The sequence below is a fragment of the Pinus tabuliformis genome, chromosome Q (genome assembly GCF_031772625.1).
Source record: "Pinus tabuliformis cultivar Carrire ecotype Pingquan chromosome Q, CPIR1, whole genome shotgun sequence".
Classification (NCBI taxonomy): domain Eukaryota; kingdom Viridiplantae; phylum Streptophyta; class Pinopsida; order Pinales; family Pinaceae; genus Pinus; species Pinus tabuliformis.
Window position 1 is genome coordinate 1,079,308,633 of NC_142296.1, and position 19,281 is coordinate 1,079,327,913.

The window sequence follows — 19,281 nt, forward strand, 5'->3', positions numbered from 1 at the left end:
GGGCAGAGTATCAAGCTCAATCCCCTTGCCGGCTCCTTGACAATAATCCAAGGTTTACCGACAAGTGACCCCTGGCTCCTCGACAATGGTTAATCCGAGGTTTACCGTTTGTAATACGTGCGTGTTTGGCATCGTTCCCAACGAGGTAGGATTGATCCCCTCACTGGTTCGGACACGAGCTCGTGCTTCTCCTTTAAGAGGAGCTTTCCCAGAGTACAAATGAAACAATTGGATTTATTCTATCACAAGATAAGCTACTTGCTTGATTTTGTTGTCTTGGAGAGTTAATTACTCTCCTACTCCAAGACACTAGCCTGATCTAAATTGGTGTTTCAAAGCCCTAGTAAATAAAAGTTACTAAATTAATTTTACTTTAAGCGTTAATTTTATGGTTTTTCTTAAAGACAAAAGGTAGTGGAGATCAAACTGGTGGTGTGTAGACTCGACTCGCAACCACTACATAGATGCACCTAAGATGATTTACACTACTTTTCTTTTTCAATGAATCTCCTAACTAAGAGAGTTGGAAAATGAAAATTTTATAGAAAACAAATTTCTTAGTAAAGACAATCAAAGAAACAATTCTCTTTATCTTTTCAAAACATATAACTCATGACCACTAATTACTCTACGAAATTTCCTTTTTCTCCCAAAAGACTACAAATGCTACCAAAGAAAACTTTTTCCAAAAGAATTTTTGTGTTTTTTCTATATTAATAAAGCATGTAAAAACTATTTATCAAATGAAATTTAACAAATCTAAGACAATCAAATCAAATTCACTCAAAAGCAAATCAAAAGTAAATTTACCTAAAAGCAAAAAATAATGAGGACAAAAGCCTACAAGGATAATTCCCGGATGTTTTACTCAGTCAAAATGCAACTAAGGATCGGTTTATGCAGAATCATAAACTAATCAAAAAACAAAATCGAAATCTTTTTGTTCTTTTTTCTCAAGAATGAAATTCAAGGTTTTAACAAACAAGCTTTTCGAGATTCGCAAAGAGAAGACACAAAGGTAGGTCTCTCACAAGGGTAACTTCTATGAGAGGCCCGACTCCTAATAGGATTGACCAAAACCAAGGATATCCAAAGTTTGACAACCTCTAACGCCAAAGTCACTACAGGACCAGTTAAAAATCAAACCCTAAGGCAAAATCCCTATGAATTCCACCAAAACCCTCGACACTAACGGGACAAGTTCAGGTGAAGATCTCTGATAGTAAACAAATGGATCTGGGCAGTAAAGACAATTTAAAAACAAAATCTAAAGAGCAAAAAGAGAAAAAATGAAATTTTCTCAAATTTGACAGGGGTACGCAGGTGATCTGTTGACATAGGCACGGGGACGCCCTGTGCACAAAGACGCAGTGCATACAAGTACGCACCGTGTCAAACTCAGAGACTGCGTACTGCTGGCAAAGCTAAGAAAAATAAAAATCTAAATTGACTCTAAGCTAACCCACCCAAATACACAGTTAGACAGCCAAAAATCAGAAAACAAGCGGTTTTTCTCAGACCAAAATATCAAATCAAAAAGAACTCAAACACATTCATGGATTCCCCAGCGGAGTCGCCATTTTGTCACACGGAAAGAGTCGTTAGTGCGGACACAACCGACCTCCCTAGAAGCCTAAGACTTTCTAGTGACAAACAAGACAAATAAGAGCAATCCTTCTCTAAATATGCATTACAATATGAGAAATCAAGTGTTTAGATCCTACCTGTAATCCAACGTTGTTGTAGTAGTCCAGCTTCGTTGATCCGGATGAGCTCCTCCTTCCCTTCGAAACCTGCATTCACTAACAATAAAATGATTAAATAGCACCTGAATATCACATAAAATAAAACATATTTAACATATAGACCAAGGAGTATATGAAACAACTCATAAATAACAAATTGTTGAGAAGAATGGACTAATTTGTATTAAAAGGTAACAAAAGGAACCATTACAACCTGAGCCTTGGTGTTGTGCAAGCTCCTCCCAGGGTCCACAAGAGTTCTCCCTTACTCTGATCAGCTCACCCACCTCCCAATGGAAACAAGCAAAGATCGTAATCTCCCCTGACAAGCTTCTACAAGGAAGTCCTAATTCCAGCAGCATCTACCCTTAGGAATGTTCAGCTTTAAACCTCTCTCTCTTTGGCCCAATGCCTGTATTTATAGTGCTCTAGAGGAAGTTATTCAGGTCCACCATCAATGGGATAAGCCCCTCTTTGGATGGGATAGCTCCCCTCTTGATGGGATAAGTTCCTCTTTGGTAGGGATACATGAACCATCTGGAGGCGCTTCATACACGTCAAACAAGCTTCTAGAATGTTCTAGAAATGACCACAAGTAACTTTTTTGGAGTGAAACTTGCGCCTTTTGACCTTTACAGGAGTACGCACCCACCCCTTTACATACAGAGCGTACAAGTACGCAGGTATTGTGAACTTGGGTTGCGTACACGCAGGTAAGGCTAAGAGAAACTGCGTATCAGAGATAATTGACTTTAAATGACTTTTCTTTCTTTCTTGAAGTTTGACATGAAGAGCAGAGGCATAAGACTTGCCAAGGAGGATAGTATGACAGTGGATGGAGCCATACTAACTGCAAATAGTCATGGTGACATTTTTTAGTGTAACAATGCTATAAGTCAGTCTTCTAGCTGTTTTCCACTGATCCTATGCACTAATTTTCTGCTATGGCTGGGCCTTCTTTAATGATGATGTGATACGCTTTAACTTGCAATACTGTGGTTCTTTTTTTTTTGCGCATTTACAACAGATGGTGCACAATTTTGATTTGAACAATGCTAAGTCTATAGGATCTCCAGCATGCTCTGCCACCACTCTGGTCCTCTAATTTATGTCTCTATATCTTCTTTAAAGTCTCATCAGTGTCTGTGTACCTGAAGAAATTAGGTGGGGTGGTGAACAAATGCTTCACCTCATGCTCTATGTAAAAAAGATTTTCCAGTCTGTCATACAGGGACTGGCCAGATGGAAGTGCTTTTTCAGTTGAAGTTCTTGAAGATGCACTAGCTTAATTGATAGAAAATGTATTTAATTTGTGTACATAGTCCTTGTGCTTCATCAAATGATCATTATCTCCCACAGGACTTGGCAAATCCTTTTGATTCAGGACTGTAAATTTGTCTGTAAAAAAGTCTATTTCTACCTGCATGTCCTGGAATTTTCTGTGGAAGTTTTGCATTAGATTTCTCATGGTTAGAACTCTCTTGATGTCCAAAATGGTACCTATTTTGTCTCTAATATGAAGTGCTAACAGTTCTTCACTGGTTTGGGTATTCAAAAAATAGATTAGCATGTTAGCTTGCTCAGGAATTTTCCCCAATAAGGCTCTTGTTTTCTAAACTTCCACTTGGGCTACTTTTATCAGATCAATTTGTTCATAAATGATTTGACAAACCTCCATACACTACTAAGTGATTGAATGATGTTGTTCCACAAAATTCCTCTGATTTCTGCAAGACGCTTATGTAGAGAGAGATCTTTTTCCAAGGCTCTTACTTTGTTTTCCAATGTTTTGACTTCTCTTGTCTTTTTTGTTGGTGTCATTTTAGATTTATCATAGTTCTGATCAATATTAGCCAGTTTTTCTTTGACTTGCTTTAATTTAGATACTTGGAGTTTGAGCTCCTCAATGGCTTTGATTAATTTCTCTGTGGTCATGGTTGTACTGCTGCCTGGTGTTGTTGATGTTGATGTTGCTGCTGTGATGATTTCTACAGTTGATGCTGGGACAGTGGAGGGCACTGCAGTTGTAACTGTGGGAGGGGTAGTTGTGGCCATTGGAGTCACTTGAGGTGGCTGGGAGGTCGACACTCCCTGCTTTTCTTGTAATGCTTTCTCCAATTCCTACTCTATCTTAGTTAATCTTTCATTTAACCTCATGAGTAGGTCCATCATATCCTCCTCATATTTCCTCTACAAAACATCTGCTGTCTGTGGATGCATAGAAGGAGGCATTTTGAGCTATTTTTTGAGGGAAGCAATGTACTCTTCTTTTTTCCCTATTAATGCTTTTATGCCTTTGGAATCTTTGGGATCATGCCCCAGTTCAATGATAATATCCTCCAAAGATTTTATCCTGTTGGCCTTTGCCAGAGAGGAAGTTTTCTCTAATTCCAGCTGAGCATAGGTGTTCTCCAATGAGTTTTGCAATTTGTGAGCCAACATTGCTTTGTCAGTTAGTGTAGAATACACCATCTCTCCTGTCTCTTTGTGCAGCTCCATCTGGTCTATTAGATGAATGTATTTGGCCAAGACCTCCAGATTTGTTCTGATATAATCAGCTGTAGATTGCGGTTGCTGCACCTTGGGCTTGAACTAGCTCATAATCATTTTTCCCTCCTTTATGTCATAGGCAGACATTAACCTTTGTTGTTTTGTGGGGTCCATCTTGAGATATTGGTCATAAATTTGCAACCTGAATGGATCATTTCTAGCCTTTATCTTTGTAAATGTTCTTTTGACATCTGAGGTCTGCTTGCTTGGTGGCCTTGTGGATGAAACTTCCACACTATGCTGCCTTTCCACCTCGTGCATGTGTGAGCTGGCTGATATATCTATCGCTGGGGATGTCTGTGGGCTAGTTTCCCTCTCACTCGTTAGGCTTTCTAATGTTTCTTCAATGGTTTCCTCTTTAGATAGAGGTTTGATTCTTTGCCTCTTAGCACTTGGTTGTTCTGTAGGTCCACTGATGGGGGTATGTTGTTTTATTGGCTATTTTAATGACACAATAAAACAAGGCCACCACTGAAAGCTGGATCGGAGATGTAGCCCTGGAGAATAGGGTGACCTCCTTATTAAATTTCTTGTGTCTTTGTGTTTGCTTACTTTATTTCTCTATTGTCCTTCCATTTAAATGTCTGTGTATTGGCAATCTGATCGATCCGTTGCTTAAATAACACAGAACACACACCAGCACATGAGTCCGTAATACCTTTGTTTATCTCAGACTGATGTCACTCATAGGGCGAATATTAGATTAGGTTATGTTGTAGGCTACAACCACCCTCCAAAATTTGGCCTTAGCCTTATTTTGGAGCCTCCCTACCAATGTTTCACAGAACCTTGTCTTGCTTAGTCAAGTACAGAAGCTTCAACATTCTTCTTGCACAAATAAAACTTGTGAATCAAGGCTTGATACATTCCCCTCATAGGCTAATTGCCCAGACTTGGTCCAGCTGCAGGCTAAACAACTCCCCAAGGAGTTGTGCAATTATGGAGGGAAACTAACCTTCCCTCTATAAATTGTGCAATTCTATCTAGCATCATGCTGGGCTTCAGAGTTGCGTAATCCAAAAGTCAGGCTTCACCCAGGAAACTACGCAATCGTTGCCAGCAGGCCTGCTCAGCCCAGGAATTGTGTAATCCTAGGGAGAAATCAACTGCTTTGACTAGAAATTGTGCAAATTCCCTTTTACAGTCAACCTAACTCCCAACTAGAAATGTGCATTTCCTCCCAGCAGTTGATAAGACTCATGCATGAGAATTTGGGTTGACCAACTCGACTTGGGACTAAGGAAACTTAACTTGCATGCATGACTTTCTTTTTCCCGGAATAGCAAAAGGAAACATGAAAATCATCCAATGATTCGAGGAGCTATTTTTAGCAGCTGGAGGTTACATGCAAAGTTCGTTCTAGAAACTTTCCCCCAAGTGTCATTTTTTCCTAGATTTGTGGCATGTGTGTCATGAACTCAAGCTTATTTATTCAAAGCATTAGAGCTCATTATTTGACATCGATCTTGGAGCTCTCACATTCCATAGCACATCCAGGACTCTTCGACACACCTGACTCAGTTATTCACAGATCTTTCATGTGTCCATCCACCTCTTAGTAGTACAAGATCAATGGCCTCTAAGAGAGCAAGATCAAAGGACACTGATAGAAATGCAACTGGAGTAGTAGTTGAGTAGGTGTCTGCATGTCTACTGATCTATGAAGGTACCAAGTTCTTTCTAGACAAGGACATCAAGCTGAAATGGCAAGAGGTCAATGAAGCATTTACAGGAACCTTTGCAGAAGAACTTGAAGACCATCAGGTGTATGTGAACATCCAAAAGTCCTGCTTGTACCAGATTTCATGCAGATGCCCCAAGTTCCCATACACACACATAATACACTCAATCATCTTGCACATTGATCCTGACACGATGACTTTGAGAAGTGTCAGCAGAACAAAGTTTTCCACCTTCTGGGCACAACATTATGATGAGGTATCATATTTCAAAGCTTGTGATTATCATGGAGACTCCTTTTAGCTTACCCAAAAGTAGTGCCAACTCCAGAGACATTCTGAAGAACTGGGTAAAGGAGACAGCTCGATTCAGGATGACACTCAACCAGATCAATAAGATGAAGATATTGCGGAAGGCGTATGAATACTTGGTCAAATTTTCATGTTGCCTACGTGGCCAAGAAAGCACGGAAACCTTCCCACAGAGTTGGGTGATCGCGTTGGACTATCTGGCCAGAGAGGTTAAACCATGTAATTGGTCCAACATGTTGGCTCATCAACTGAAGGAATAGGTAATGAAGGCTCGACAATTACCCTGATGTATGCAAGAAGAGATCTACATGTCTGCCTACATCTTAGATGCAATCTGTTTTCGACAGGAGTTCCTAGGCTTGGAATGGCCATGGTCAGTGGTGGAGACTATTGTGAACACATATTGTCAGTTTTTGTACGAATGCATCTTCAGGGGAGTAATCACATGGTTGTTTGATCATTTTTTCACCCCATTCTACAAGATGATATTCAAACAAGATTCACCTTGCATGTCGAAGGAAGTAGTGGAGGCATTGATAGACATTGTTGATTGGTATGCCTCACCATCCAACACCTTCATACGAATGTTTAGTGCAGGGAATACCCTGCATGTTCTACCAAAGTTTTCCTTGGACATACTCATCATGAAGGAAGTAGGATATCACATCTTAGTAGGATTTACAGCTAGACTACACCGAAAGAAGAAGGAACCTTGGCCCGCTCTTCCATTGCAAATTCGGTTATACGAGATTCAGAGTTTCAAGCAAGAAAATGTTGAGGGAGAACTGACGAAGAGGTATCCATTCAACCTCCAAAGTTACAATCCATATGACCCACATTTTATTGTGAAAGATCACTGCATGAGAGTATAGTTAACTTGGATCCACAAGGCATGTCATTGGGCGAAGGAGGACCCATGGAGATATTGTTACAACTCCTCCAGACTCAATGAACCGGTCATCTTCATTGTGGAGTAGTTAGAAAAGCAACGTGAAGCAGCACCTCAGAGAGCACCAGCACCAACAACAGTAACAGTAGTGGCAAGCATACTAGTGCACGACAAGGGTAAGAGGAAGATTGTCGATCGCATGGGAGAAGAGAAAAATTGCAAGTTCCAAGAAGATCCACTTGTGGAGAAAGTACCTATGGCTATAGAGGCGAAGAGGAAACAATGTGACAAGAGAATCACACAAAGGGAGAGGCATAAGAGAAGAATGGAGGAAGCAAAGAAGGAGTTGCAAGAGCTGAAGGAGCAACACTGGAAGGAAAAAAAATGCGCAAATAGGAGAGAGAAGCGTTGTAGCAATAGGTATAGCAGGGGGTGCAACATATGCAAACATATGAAAAATTCCTATACAGGTAGTGGATTCATCAGAAAAGTAGGCATTAGGCAAACAGGGTGAACCATCATAGGAGCAAGAATGTTCTCATGAGATAGAGTAAGAAATTCAGCAGTTGGATATGGATATGGAGCAACAGGAATTGGAACAGGACATCGACCTTATGCCTCACCACCAAGAGGCTATCTCACCTACATCACTGAATCCAAATGATGAGCAAGTCTCAGGTGACTGAGGAGGCACTGAGATCCTGAGAGATCAATCGACAGAAGAGATCAACATCTCATTTGATGAGTCCCAACATAGATTTGTGTAGTCTCGTAGAGTGTCGACTCCGAATGATCATACATCTCATACATAAGTTTAGGAATGAGTAATTTTGTCTGACATACATAAACATCCAACAGCCTTGGCCGATGCAACTAGAGTTTATGCTAAAGCCACTAGCTCAAGTGTTCGCTTTCTGATAGCTAAGAATGAGCGAATGGCTAAGGAACTACAAACACCCAAGAAAGGAGGAGAGTTGGTGATAGCGTCCACCTAAGTTGAACTAAAGAAGGTTGTACTGGATGAATTATTGTCCCTTAACATATTTGTGTGAGTGTTGCACTCCAATTTGGTACTGTGCATAAGGTGGTGGTCCATATTAATAGATGGCAGCAACGATGTGCTAGAAGAGCACATATCTTGGTGAACTTGTACGTTGTTGTTGATTACATGCATGCATGGACGATGAGATGCAATGGAGCCCCACTTCACCTACCTAAGATGATGAAGGCTATTGTGGTCAAGCTGAAGGCACGTATCAGGAGTCAGATTCGGAACTATGAAGACCTCCCACAACTCATCGCTAGTATACAGGCTTCCCATGCACTTGTTTTCAAGAGTATGGATGTTGTGGTTCATGCACATGCGATGCCATCTATTGGGACTCTTACCCAGGTGAAGCAAAGGCACAGGTTTGACTAGAGCTTGACTTGTACTTCGACGAGTTGATGCACATTGCTACCAGCCCAGACTTGCCCATTAGTGTATACATCATGCACAAGTATGTTGTTGGTCCAGCTGCATTGAAGACAATGATGTTCATGCTTACAGATGAGTTGGACAGAGGAGCTCGATCAGCGTACTTGGATGCTATGGAGGCAAGAGTCAGGTTCCGGAAAGATGTCACCTTGGAGGACACAGACACCATCAAGGACTACCGATCTTGGCATTGGTATGTTACTGTTGATCATTGCGAGGATGTCGAGGAGTTGGACTTGCATGGTTGTCTTAGTCATAGTGATGTCTAGCATGGCTTTCTCAAGCCACTTCTCTTACGTGGGTACATGTACATTGTAATGTAATGTCATGTCAAGTGTAAGTCAAGTTGTGATAGTTGGATGATCAATCATAGAGTAGATGAAGAGTCATGAGGGTAGTTGAACTGTCACAAAGGGGAATGTCAAGCGCCACCCAACCCTTTGCTATAAATATTCCCTCATAACTCATTGTATAGGATTTTGGTTAACCAAGCTTTCAATAATACTATCTTGGCGAGAGCTTGGATAGTATTGTAAGGAGGCTTGGATTCTCCACTACGTAGAGCAAGTACATCTCTTTAGAGGAGGAGGCTGTTGTGGTTGTAACATTCTGCTATCGAAACTAGTGGTGGGACATGGATGTATTGTATGACTGGAACTTACACTTCTTAATATAATAAGAGCCAACATGTTTCATGCATATGTTGTATTGTATTCTATGCCATCTGGTTTACTCTAAATGATAATGTAGTGGTTTTCTTACACATGCATGGATAGTTATCTATGTATGTATGTATAAATCTTTCTGGAATGTGATGTTGGTTTAACCATCACCTTAGATTTCTTGCTATATTTCCTTCCATGTTGTGATGCATATTCTCTCATTTGTTCCCTTCTTAACATTGTGCTATCACAGGTTTCCAAGGGGTGCACTCATCTCAACCCCCATTTCTTAGAACCTCTCATGCACCCTCCTTGGCTCATTGCAGCTGTCACACCCTTGCTACAAACAGAGCTATCTTACTTTTATCTATGCGAAATTGTGGTCAAGGCATTATCAGACGACACACTGTCGGTACTCCTACACCAAATAGTCTAAGGTCTGATTAGGACTTCTTACCGGTGAGATCCCCTCACATGTTGGTGGGTCCAAAACCATCAACAAGTTAACACTAAGTATTGCAAATAGTAACTCTAAAATTAATGCTATGTCATGGTGGAGATATGGAAATTCTAAGTCTTATGGTTCCTTTTAGAGAAAAATAATATTTTCCCACCTCTCCTCTAGGGTCCTTAGAAACATATCATAAAAAACTACAAGATGGTTTTTACACTACCAACATAGATCGATCTTAAGTACAAATCTAACATGAGCTGAGAGGGATCAAATTTCTTCATGTAGAGGATTTTTTAGCGTGCAAAATACAATGAGTTATTTTTCACTATTTAAATAATATTTTTGAATGAGAAATAGAATATATATAGGACCAAATAAAAAATCTAACATGCTGATGGTGTTAGACCCACCAACATATCAAGGGGATCTCCCTGGTAAGAAGTCCCAATTAGACCTCAAACCATTTGGTGTAGGAGTCCCAGTAGTGGGTCATAAGGTACTGCCTTGACCACAATGTCGCAGAGAGGCAAGTAAGATAACTTTGTTAGTAGCAAGGGTGTGACTGATGTAGTGAGTCAAGGAATGAGTATGAGAGGTTCGAACACTTCGAAGGGAGAGGAAGGTGAAGGCGAGTTCCAAGTTGAAAGGGATCAGTGCCAACTCGGCTAGGAACACAAAACACAAAGGACATGCATAGCTTCCGGCATAGCAGTCGACACAGATGCGACAGTCACAACATACAAGGTAAGATAACACAAACATCATTCACAGATTATTCTGAGACAAGTGTGATGGTTGATATAACAAGGTTCATAGAATGGTTTGTATGATGTCTGGCAGAGCAGTCGACACAGACAGTGACAACATTAACAACATTTGCAACACATTAACTACAAGATTCATATAATTTCATAGAAATCAGTTCATATATAGGTACATAAGTTAAACAACATATATCATTAAGGCAACTAGATCAGTCCAACTACAATAACAACATATGCATGCAAATATGTTGGCCTTTATTATATAAACAAGTGTAAGTCACAATCATACAATACACCATGTAAACCTACTAGCCCCATTAGTGGAACATTACAACCACAACCACCTTCTCTTCTAAATAGATGTACTAGCTTCGTGTAGTGGAGAAGCCAAGGCGCATTATAGTATTGTCCAAGCCTTCTTCAAGATAGTCTTAGTAGAAGCTTGGCTGACGAAAAGCCTATATAATGAGTTATAAGGGACTATTTATAGAAAAGGGTGGGGTGATCCTTGACATTCCCCTTTGTTACAATTCAACTACCCTTTTGAATCTTCACCTACTCTATGACTGTTACATCCAACTATTGACACTCAACTTACACTTGACATGACTCAACATTACAATGCACATGTACTCATGTGAGACAACATGGCTTGACCAAGCCTTGCAAGACATCACTAACACTTGGTCTACTGTGGTTAGACCAACTCTTTGACATGCTTGTGATGGTGAAGCTGGTGAGCTAATGCCAACCTTTGTCGTCTGTGATGGTGTGCATGAACCTCATGGTGACATCTTGTTGAAGACAACTCTTGCCTTTGTTACAACTAGTGCATGGTTCACCCCTTCATCTAACTCATCTGCTAACATGCGCATGGTCTGCTTTGGTACAGTTGAACCGACAACACGTTGATGCATATTATCCATGTTGATCTTCAAGTGTGTACTAGTGGTCATGCACATCAACTTGTTGAAGTACATGTTCAGCCCCAGTTCGACTTGATTCTTGTCTTCGCCTTGGTGAGTGTGTTAAATGTGTTGGACTGCATGCGTGCACTCAACGACATGCATGCTGCTAGATCCCTTGCATGCGATCAACAACACTGCTCACCATGTTTTCTCCATGTCAGTTGCTAGGATAGATTCTTAAGTTGTATTGGTGTAGTTTCATCCATGATTGCATGTTGCACCCACAGTTGTTTATGTTCCTACTGTAACTCATTGGACTATTTGTGCAGCTTCATGCTCTTCCAGAGTTGCTTCTTCAGCACATGCAACTCCTTTATTTTTCAATCTTTTGCCTTCACATGATCTTCATGTGACGCCATCACTTCATAGCCTCAGTCTCCAAAGTTTCTTTCATTATCAATGGATCTACTTGATCTTGCCACTTTGCTCCACCTCTTTGTTGTCAACAACCTTCCTCTTGCATTCATTGTGTTTGCTGCATTCAGTATGCTACCTTTGGTTGTTGTTCATGGTGTTGCTCATTGTGATGTTGCTTCTTGATGTCGTTCTCCACAAACATCTTGATGTCTTTGTGAGTAGGTAGCCCCATGGACACTTGATCGATTGCATCCCCAAGTGTACTCTAAACAGTGTCTTCATCTCTCCTCTCTTGGAAACCATTATAGCTATACTGTTGAGAGGCAGATGAACACCTGTGATACCTGGAGACATGGAAACACTCATACAGAGCAATCTGTCAGTCGAAAACAAAAATGAACATGAGAAATGACTTGCAACATACCTGCATAAATGATCATGAAGGTTGCGCAATTTCAGCCAGCAGGTCAAGAGACCGATTGCGAAGACTACAGAAGGCACAGTCCAGGCTACTGGGAGACTAAATGACTATTGGAACAGTGAAATGTGCAATCCAGTTGGGCAGTTGGCTACTGGGATTGCGTAATCTGCGATTCCAGGTAGGAAAGATTATTAGCCTAGGGAAAAATTTGCGCAAATCTCTAGGCCAAGCAGTCACTGACCTCCAAAAATGCACAATTCAGTCTAGGAGTACAGTGCTAGGTCATAATGCACAAATATGGAGAGGAAGCTGAACCTTCCTTCTCCAGATTATGCAATGCAGGTTTGGTGAAGGTAGAGACTGGGCCAAGGTTGGCTCGACTCGCCGACGCGCAACTGAAAGCAAGTTAATCAGTGAAATGCATGGCGACACTATGTGATAGTAGAACTGATAATCAGTGCATGGAAAAAATGAACGGAAGATTGAGAAAATAGATCAACATGCATGTGGGTGAGGTTGTTGGCCAGTTGGGTGAACATATGTGCAAAATAGTTTCATGCATGCGATAGTAGTGAGATAGCAAGGAAAACTGACACAGAGCTAGAACAAGTTAGTGTACATGTAAAGGACAACAAGTGTTCAAAGAAATCAAGCAAATAATACTCATATAATAGAAAACCCAAAAAGCGACAGAAATGCAACATAAGGCAAGGGAAGCAAGCTTACCCCAAAACAGTTGAGCTAAATGTGACGACTGCCCCTAGATGTGATGTGGGATGTAAGAGCTATAAGGTTGATGTGAGGAATGAGCTCTTCAGTGTCTGGTTGATGAGTTGTGATAGCATCGAGCTTATGACGTGCATGCCACAAATATGGACGAAGCGACACTTGGTGGGAGGTTTTTGAATTACTCCTTGCATGTAACCTCCAATTGCTAAACATAGATCACTGATACAAGGGATGCCTTTGCATGCTGCCTTGGGAGAAGGACCCTATGCATGCAAGTCTATTTTTCTCATTCATCAAGGGAATCGGTCAACTCATCTGCATACTCAAATGACTGCTCGACTGCTGGAGAGAAATGTGCATTCCTGACTGTAAGCTGGGCTGATTTCGGAAGTGGATTTTGCAATTTCTAAGCATAGCAGCTAACTGCTACCCAAATTTGCACAAATCCTAGGCTGAATAGCCTGTTGATGGGAAAAATTGCATAAATCCTTCTAGGAGGGTTGGTTGGCAGGAATGTGCAATCCTAGGGACCAACAGGCTGTCAGAGAGGATTGTACAATTCTTGGAGGGAAAATCTGCTTGCCATCAGGAACGCACAATTTTCAAGGGGAATATGCTTAGCATGTAGATGGACCAAGTCCGAGTGAGTAGCTTATGAAGGGAAAAGATCAAACTGTGATCAATAAGCTATCTTTGAGAAAGAAGGACACTAAAGTTTGAGGACTTGACGAAGAAAGGAAAGTTGTTGTGAAGGTTGGTAGGGAGGCTCTAAAATAGGCTAAGGAAAAATTTTGGAGGGTGGTTGTAGCCGCTACAACATAACCATAAAAACTTCATTTTTTTCTTCTATATATAGATATACATGAAGTTTATATCGAAATAAATTTGTTAGGGTAGATATTCAAATAGTTTATTTAAATGTTTTGTTGAAATATTTTTTAAAAGTATAAGATTCAAACATGTGATTCACACATTTTTTTACTTCTAATTACTTTACGACACATTCATTTTTTTTAATTATAGCATACATTATTTTCCTCTGGTGATACATTTCTCTATTCATTTTAAGATAATGAATGTGACAACGAAAAAACTGAATTTTCTTTTATGGGTGAAGGAGAAAGAAATCAAATAGACGCGGAATTTAAAAAGATCATAGACACAATTAGAGATCAAAAAGATCTACTTGATAAAAGGGAATGTGCCTACAAAGAAGAAGTTACTAGGTTAAAAGCTCAGTTGGAGGAAGGAAACAAAATGAATAAACAGTACAAAGAAAAGGAAGATCAAAGTCAAAGGTTATAGGATGAAGTGACATCATTGAGAAATGAAGTGAATGAAGAGGACATACAAATCAAGGAACTTATAGAAATAACGAGTTATTGTGAAAGTCTTGAAGATGTGGTCGTCTCTCTAAAAGAAGATCTTAAAATTACAAATAAGAAGAATGGAGAACTACTTCAAGCATTTGAGGAACACGAAAATGAAGTTCTCAAATTAAGGCAACAAGTGGAAGAAGGAAGAAAAGTTGAACAAATCATGAAGAAGCGGTATCTTCAAAATGAAGAGCAATATCAGGTTGAGATAAATATCCTAAAAGATACATTAGAAGAAAAGGATAAACTTTTACGATTTCAAGATAGTACTAAGATTTTGGATGATATTCTTAGTAGTCAAAGGTCTCCTGCCATCAAATCTGGTCTTTGCTTTCATGAAACTGTTAAAGGTGAATCTAGTTCACAAATTGAAGAAAGGAACTCTAGTAAAAATTTTGAAATGCTCAACAAGGAGATAAGAGTTCAACCCCATCAATAACCAAAGAAAGAAAGTATTCAAAGAAAAAAAATTAATCCTAAACATGGAAGTGTTAATCAATTATTTTCTCTGATGAATAATGTTGAATGTTTTATATGTCATAATTTTGGACATGTTGTAGAAGGATGCAAAAGTAGAATGGTTTAAGATAATAACTGTCACACAGAAAGATCATCAACTTCCAGGTAATTTAATGGATAATGTTTTTCTTGTGATATGTTTGGTTACAAAGCCATTGATTTCTTTAGAAGGAATATGAAGCATATAAGATATTATGCTTGTTACATTTTTTGGCTATATAGTAAAAGAATGCAGGAGCAAATTCTGGCCAACACACCAAAAGGAGAAAACATCATCACACTCCAAGGTATGGAAGAAGTAGGAATTACGGTCAAAAAAATGTGGCATAACTCAGTGTCACCTCAGTATACAGAAAAAACAAACTCGGGAGGAACGAAAAGTATGGAATTTCAGTGTTCTAATTCTCATACGCAGTTATCATGAATACAAGCCACTTATATACGTGAGATAGAAGCTGCACAATCACGTACATGTTGGTTTGATGTAGAAGCAATGATATAGACTCAGGAAAAGGGGTCTGATAAGGTTCGGTCAATTATCAATTATCCTTTCTATTCTGATTGATGACTATTATAATCTATTTATGATATGTAGAAGTGATTTTGACCCTCATAGGTTGTTGATGAGTCGATGTATAACTAGTTGATGATGATTCCTTGATAATCGTTACTGATATATAATTGATTAGATCTGAGAGTTAACAATTCGCATAGGTTCAAGGGGAGAATATGTCATGCTTCTAATAATGCATTGTTGGCATTATGTTTAGAAGTCTTTTGTACTTATGTTTTTGAAGTGTTTCAATGATGCATCCTGCTCTGTTGCAGTCATTATTTTCTTATGATGGAATATCATATGATACTTATATTTCTTGAGCCACGTAGTTGTTATTCATATCAGATTTATGGATGATTGTGGATGACGCTTTTGATGCTGCATACAATACATATGGTATGTTTCTTACATGGTGATCTTCATAAGGACAAGTAGAACAAACAAGCTTGAGTACACAACTTCATTATTTGATAAGTGTCATTTGTTTTATCTTGTTGTCATCATGCCTTCAAAGATGCATAAACTTCATATGCTGCAGCTATGGATGAGGATTCCTATAGTTATTTGCTCTCTTCTACTAATGGTATCAAGAAAGCTTGACAAATGACTATGAGCTCATGGTTTGCAAGATAGATTTTCTATCTCTTTTATGGATACGCATTATGCTGGATACATGGATGATTACTTAAGTTTCATATTGATAAATATTTTTGGTTGGCTAAGAGAATGGTGTTATTGCAGGTCTCATGAAGACATAGCTATTTGAAGACATTGATATTCAGAGACATGGCTTACATAGTCACATAATGATGATGACTTCTTACTTTATGATGATAGGTTTGACACTCACATATGTTCATTATCATTGTTGATGCTTATCAGATGTGGGATGTTCCCTAGTGATGATATATGTTTGATATATTGAGGGTTCTTGTGGAACAATCATACAATTCTTGATGCTGATGTTATGATCATAGATGATGACTATGGTGTTTTCACATGCATATGATATGATGTGAATGATTTTCTGATATTGCTCGGAGATATAAAATATGCTTAGTTTATTCATGGAAGGTTAGATAAGGCTCTTTCTACTAAGGAAACAGATCAAGTTGATCTTGATGAGATCAAGAGGATGAGTTGATATCTATATGTGACATACTTTGTGACAAGTTGATGATATTTAGATTGTCATATCTTGGGAAATGATGATGGAAATATATAGGTTGTTGGTCTGGATGCTACTGACAGATTCTTATGGTGCAGATCATATATGGTGTATGATAGTTGTTGATGACTATCATGGTATTGTTTAGATATTTGGTCTTTGTTATAAATGGCATGTATATCATTTGATGTAAAGGTCATGTAAAGACCAATGATGTAATAATTGTCATATTCGGTCATGTATGGACTTTTCAGATCATGTCAAATATGTAATCCCACTTGCTTGAGTGGTTGAGTCATTTGGTATATCCCCACTTGGTTGGGAGATAGATGTATGTATGACTCATTGGTGATAGGAAGGTCATACTAAGATAGTTCTGTTATAGAGTCATGTTATTCTTTTGGAAAATATTTTTGCAGAATCTGCAAGTGCTCAGGGGGAGCATGATCAATGTTCATATTCAGTTGTTTAGATATGGAATTCTCCATTTAAAATTGGTCAGTGAACCCTTTCCCTTGATGTCAAAGGGGGAGAGTAGCTTGTTTTTTGGAGAGTTGTGTTTGGAAAGTATCTTGATGTTTATAACAACTTGGTGTTATTTACAGGTTGTGGTGACCAAGCGCCAATGTAGTTGCCATCAAGTCTAAAGGGGGAGATTGTTGGCATTATGATGCACATGTTGTACTTGATGGAAACCCACTCGTAGTATAAAAAGTATATGGAAGATAGATGAATCTATAGGACAGATCAAAGGTGAAAGAATGATGGAACATAGATGAATCTACAGGTCAGAGGCGACAAAATGATGGAAGAGAAGAATGGTCAAAGGTTTGATACAGGGGGATTGTAAGTGTGTGTTATGATTGCTATTTGATGAATGAACTAATTGATAAAAGTATAAACAGGATGTGAAAAAATGCAGGGAAGTTCAGAGAAATTAGTTCAGAAGTGATGTATGATAGCAAATCACATTATAACAGGTCAATTCATAGGTAACAAGGCAATGGTACAAAGGAACACGATGTTGGAACAAAGGAATAGAGATCAAAATCAGGAAGTTGAAGAAAAATGATGTTTTCAGGTATTGTTAAGTTGTATATGCGAGTTCACTGTACAAAAAGAGCGTATACATGAGGGTTCACTGTACAAAAGGAGCATATACATATACACACATTTTCACAAGAGGAAAAATATGTATGGGATGAAAAACTAAGGAAATTAACGTGAAAGAATACCAAGGGTCAATACCATGGTATTAGCCCACAATATTGAGTGCAGTAATGGTTATTTGATCCCATATAAGAATACCACAAGTTCTAAGCATTTTTTTGGTTCAAGGTATTGAGAGAGGCTAAAACTATGTAAGGAGGAGAAGATTGAAGGGCTAAGAGCAGAATTAATGAATATCTTATGAAGTGTTAGATCAAAAGAAATTATGAATGTTATGGGTTTCTGATTCTTTGCTTGATCTGGACTAAGTATGCACCTGAGTGCTTGATGATGGATCAGGATCACAATGACTTATCATTGTGAGAAATGATAATGGATAGGCTAGATCTGAGTGTTAACAAATGTTTTGTACTTAAAATGCTATGATATGGGTATATATGAAGGTTGGAATAGCTACAAAGTTATAAGTTTTTATTTGTAGATTTGTACACTGGTTCACCTTGGTGAAGACATGTCTACATGCTGGTTCGACACTTCCAAGTAGCGTATGTAAAAGAAAATCCTACTTTTCAGAGATGAATGATCTATTTGATCAATGCTATGATTTTACTATTGTTCGTTAATGATGTCCTCTTAGATATGAAAGTAGTACTGAATGCATAAGGAGATTGATTCTGATTGATTGATTGAGTGAGAAGGGTGATATTTGCTACTGTCTGTTTAGATATCTGTAATTTGATAGTAGATCTTTAGATTGTTACTAGTTGGTATAGCTCTGATTCAGAGGTTTTTATGATTCAGTAATTTTGGAGGTATACACACATTTTGTTAAAGGAAGTAGCATATACACGCAAGTTGGCATCATTGAAGTAGCATATACATTTTCACACATGATTTTTGATGTTACAGTTGGTTCTAGTTGTTGATGTAGTGTTCTAGGTTCAGATTTTTGTACCAGTTACAATGATCTATCTATTCTAGCTGATTGGTTGAATTTTGATTAAGGTTTATTCCGTTGTGTCACAATTTCATTGATTGTTTGATTCAGTGTGTTAGAGGTTTCAAGATTTAATGATTCTGTTATGGTTGATTCAGAGATTGATGGCTGGGCTTCAGTTATATAAGACATTGATGATTGGGTTTCAATTATTGGTTGATGCATATGTATTTTTTGAATGTATTACAGTGGCGATTTAAGCTTCAATGTTCCTAACCAGTGTGAAAATTTCATGAAACATGGCCTTCATATTGTGTTGTTGTGTACCAGGAGTATCCAGTCTAAAAATTTATGAAACGTGGTTCCTTGAGGATAGTGAGGGTTTTAGTGAGGAAGTAGAAGCTTCCCACTGGTAGTGGCTGGTGGTTAGATTAAGGGGTTGGAGCTCCCTTTCAGTAATAGCTGGAAAACAAGTGAATATGGTAGGCCAATGCCTACGTACTGGTAAACATATCAGCCAGTACAAGAGCTAGGGTGTTGTATCTCCC